Source organism: Eleginops maclovinus, chromosome 1 (assembly GCF_036324505.1).
Source record: "Eleginops maclovinus isolate JMC-PN-2008 ecotype Puerto Natales chromosome 1, JC_Emac_rtc_rv5, whole genome shotgun sequence".
Lineage (NCBI taxonomy): Eukaryota > Metazoa > Chordata > Actinopteri > Perciformes > Eleginopidae > Eleginops > Eleginops maclovinus.
The window spans coordinates 10993970-10998811 of record NC_086349.1 but is presented as its reverse complement, the minus strand read 5'-3'; positions in this window follow the sequence as shown (position 1 = coordinate 10998811).

Here is a 4842-nt window from a genome sequence, read left to right as displayed (position 1 = left end):
GTCAGACTCTGATTTACTGAGCTCTCTATGCTTCTCTGTGTTTGCTTTCTCTAGCAGAACCTAAAGTGTCTGGCGCTATGTTTGTCTGAAAGGGGCAGCATGACCAAACATGAGGAGAGAGGAGAGGGGGAGAGGAGAGAGGGAGAGAGAGAGGCAAGGCTCACAGTAAATCCAGGAACATGCAAGTGCAAATTGTAAGGTTATTCTCTCTGGCATCTGCTTACATTACACACACAGGGCCATAACACAGTCACAATTAGCGTATAATGCCAACGGGGAACATGATATTTGTGTGTTTGTGTGTGTATGTGTGTATGTGTTACTTACAATGTGAGAATTTAAATCTGGTCAAATTGTCACATTATAAACATTCACCTGGAAATTAAACACTGGTCTCTTTCTATTGTGTGCAAACTTTAATATCAGGAGGGAATCAGTCATCTCTCCAGAGGGCTACTGTAACAAGGCAGATTTACAAATTATTTTATATGACGCCAATGTGGCAGCAAAACCACCATCCTTTTACTGTCACAAGACCATTGTAAGGACAAACCCAGGGAGATGGGATCTGATAATGAAAGAAAGACACAATTGTGAAGAGAAAATATGTATATGCCCTGGACGATGGTGCAACAGGGAGAGACATGAAGCAAGGGTTTAATGTCATTACTACCTAATCCTTAATTTTAGGTGACTTTTTATGATATTTTGGCCTTGAAAGTTGTAACCACAGAAGAGACAGCAAAGCAAAGGCTCGAGGAGATGAGGTGTAGACGTGACAAGGGAAATAAAGGTTTTCAAACTTGCCATTGAAACGTAACACTGACTGAATCTGCTGTGAAACAGTAGCAAAAATATCTGGTCTCTGGATGTTTGACCTGCTCATGTCAAAGCGGAGAAAAGCAGCAGCTAAATAAAGTGACAATGAGCGTTCATGCATTTAAGAATCTTGGCTTATGTTGTTATATTTAATATTGTATGTATCATATTTGTTCATGACTGTAAGTTACAACAATTGTTGTTTTTGGATATTCTGACACTAGATAATGTTTGGCATTTTAGTTTTACGAACTGATATACAGTAACTGCATTTCTTAAGATTAATTTTCTGTCATTCAAAAATCTATAAATTATATGACATGGTCCTATTTAAACACTACCCAGCCAAAAGTTTTAAGAAATATTAGCCATTTCTTACCCAGCAACTGAACAACTTGTTCATCAGGATGTATCTGAGGGAAGCGTGCCGAGAGCTTTGACTTCTGCAGTTGAGAACAACCCTTAGGACAAACATGTTGATGTTGTTGTTGTGTCATACTGTATACTGAAGCTACTATCATTGTCGTCCCCATGCACCCCCATCTCCCACTCGCTCGCTGTCTTGTCCTGCTCCAGGTCGTTAATGCACTGATTTTAAGGGAGGACAAAGCACATTTAAATAAAAAATAAGTCACAAAGGGAGAGAGAGAGAGAGAGAGAGAGAGAGAGAGGGAGAGAGAGGGAGAGAGAGAGAGAATAAGGGCAGGGTGTGTGTGTGTGTGTGTGTGTGTGTGTGTGTGTGTGTGTGTGTGTGTTTGACAGCATGTCTGTGGTATTATGCTTGAGCAGAGTGAGCGTGTCCTCGCCAGAGGAGAGAAGCTGTTGATTCAACTGGTCCCAGCCAAGGCCTTGTCGCCCTTGTCCTCATCTCTCTCCCTTAAAATCCCCTTCTTACTGAGTCTCCCCCCTCTCTTCACTCATGCATATTATAAACAGGACATTTTGCTTAATCCCAAATCTCTTCCCATCCTCCTTTGCTTCTTTGTCAGGTTGTCATTGTGAGTTATAATCTGCACAGAAACGGCTTTCCTGGTTAAAAATAAATGTTTAACAAAAAATAAATCCATGAAATTCTGTGTGTGTGTGTGTGTGTGTGTGTGTATGTGTGTGTGTGTGTGTGTGTGTGTGTGTGTGTGTGTGTGTGTGTGTGTGTGTGTGTGTGTGTGTGTGTGTGTGTGTGTGTGTGTGTGTGTGTGTGTGATTGTTTACTTTGAAACCAAATGTTCACCTAAGCTGATGACAACCGCTTTACTGTGACACACACTTACAGGGAGGACATTTGAGGTACTTGGAATGGTCACTGCTGAAATACAAATGAAAACACTGGTGTATGTGTATTTCCCATTTTGCACTTTAGCTGAACTGTTTGGAATAGATAGTTGGAAACAGAACAACAATAGGTTTATCCGTCAAATAAGGATCAGTTTGACAATGACAAGCTACTTAGAATTTATTTCAACCTGGCTGGAACACCGGGTTAAAGTTTAGGAAACCGACGACTTAATTGCTCAAAATGTAAGAAACCATCTGAGGTCACAAATGTCAAGCACTCACTGTACTGCAAAGCAACACAGCCGGATTTTGAATTGTATTATCTGACACCTCACATGAGATAGAACATACTATGAAAAATATTTGCAAGCACTTGGTTTGTGTTCACGGTGTACCCTGTCATCTTTCTATTTATCCATGCTGTAAATATCTGTTCACCATTAGAAGCTCCCAGGCCTATAAAAACAGCCAATAACACATGCCTGCCGCTCTGAATGTAACACCGGCTTTACTGTATTTGGAAGCAGAGCTGTCAATGATAGACGGAGTCACAGCGGATTTAAAAAGCCGTGTGTTTTCATGAGTCGGTGTTTCTTTGCTACAATAGTCTTAATGGAGCGGTGTGTTTAGAAGCTGCTAATCCCAGCCAATGATGGAAACAAACGTACCTTGAGCCTTGGCCCTTCTATTTTTGCCTCTAGCATCCTCAGCACTTCAAGCATGCATCGTCCCGAACTCAGGCTTAGGCAACTAGCACCTCATTACTATTCTGTGAAGCATTTAACATAGCAGGGGATTCATTTCCTCCAGTGAACAGGCAGGGAAGGGTTGGAGTCAAAGCTGGGGCGAACAGGAAGTTCAGATGATTGAAATTTTCATGAGCAATTGGCTGCTTCAGTGTTTTTTAAACTTATTTATGGAATCCTTAAAATGCAGGCCTGTTCCTGGTGGTAAACAAAACAGGAAACAGGAACTTAAACCGCATAAAGAGGATACAAAAACACCTTATGTCGTTTTTAGAAAGCTGTTGAATTTTAGACTAACATTTTTAACAGTAGGCATTGCTTTAAACATAAGTTAACTATTTGTTGAAGGAAATATTGTAATCATCCAGGGCTTTGCCTGTTGTTTTTCAATAGGAAGCCAAGTTAAATTGGCATTCGAGTGAGATATTTTACTTTCACCAAAGTAACAATACTGAAGCAGGGATTTAGGCAGTAAAGTGTATTTTATTGGAAACATCATTAGATAAAGCATTACTGCCTTGGTATGACGACATACAACTAAAGATGAAAGCTCAAATTAGTAACCAGGTGCAGGGATTGTCAAACCATCTGAAGAAAGGCAAGATATGAAAATAATTTGGCTCCAAAAAACCTTTTCATTCCTGACTGTTTATGTTTTTCATGGTCTGTAATCAGTGGTGAGTGGACAGTAAGAAACAGGCAAACAACCCTGTGTTTTATCTGCTGCAGAACTGAGCTACTTCCACATTGGTTTTCACCACAAAAGCTCCTTCTTCCAATGTCAATCTGTATGGTAAGATGGAATACCAGTAACAACCGCAAGATGAAGCTATGTGAAGGACACAGTTTAATTTTCTTTCTACAAGTCCATTTTAGCTGAGATCTCAACAGCATCCTTCCCTTTTCCATATTGTTTGTTGCAATTTTAAATAATTGTGTCATCAAAGCACACATCAGACATCAGGCTGTTGCATTAAAGTGGGTTTTTAGCAACAGTTCAAACGGCCAGGTGGAAAACCTTTACAGTACTGACACACTTTCCAGAGTTGCAGAAAGGCACCTAAAAAAGGACGTAATTCAATTAAGTAACCATTGGGTGCTAACATTACTCAACCAGTGAGGTACAGAAAATCTCAATCAGTCAAAGTCTTTGAACAGCCTGACCCTGCGTGGTTCGACACTTTACAAGAGACAGCGCTGGTTTGAGAGACGAATCGACCCAGTGGGGGAGGGAAGGAGAGACGTCTATTTTGGCTGTCCAACTGACTGCGTGACCCCTGGCAGCTTCCTCTGGAGCTGACCCGTAACAGCCATAAATCACCAGGAGCTGAGCGATCACTCTGAGTGAACTGTGAAGCTGGCTGGATTTTTTTTTAAGCATTGTCTTTACAGAGGTATGTGTTTGTGTCTGAAATGTGATGCCTACAGAACTGGTTAGTGATTAGACAGAACAAAATAGACAGGCATGACAGGAAGCTGAATTTTAAAGAAAGTGGACAAACAGTGTTTGAGTCAAACATTCTTACTAATATATAAATGCATGCTAAATGAATGGCCAACTACTGTAATCTCCAAGAAACATAGTCAGTCCATAGCCTTGACCCAGTTCTGGCTGGTGGCGAGGTCTTATGGACCTTTAATGTTTGACTCATTTAGTGTGTGCACCTTAGGCTTGAACTAATGTCATGACATATGATTCACATGTAACTCTGGTCCTGAATGTCAACTCACGGCAAGCCTGGAGCCTCGTTGAAAAAAAAGACCAAGAGTCTATAGCCATGCTAGCAGCTCTCAGAGACTGCACTTAAGCAGAGCGGTACCTAAAGCTAAATGTTAACATCAGCACGCTAACATCTTCACAATGTTGATGCTATAAATATACCTGGTATTAGGTTTACCATCTTAGGTTGGGTTGTTGACATCCTAACATTTTGATAATTACCTCTATATCAAAACAGCAGCTTTATGGAAATATTAATTGACATATTTGGTCATAAACCAAATT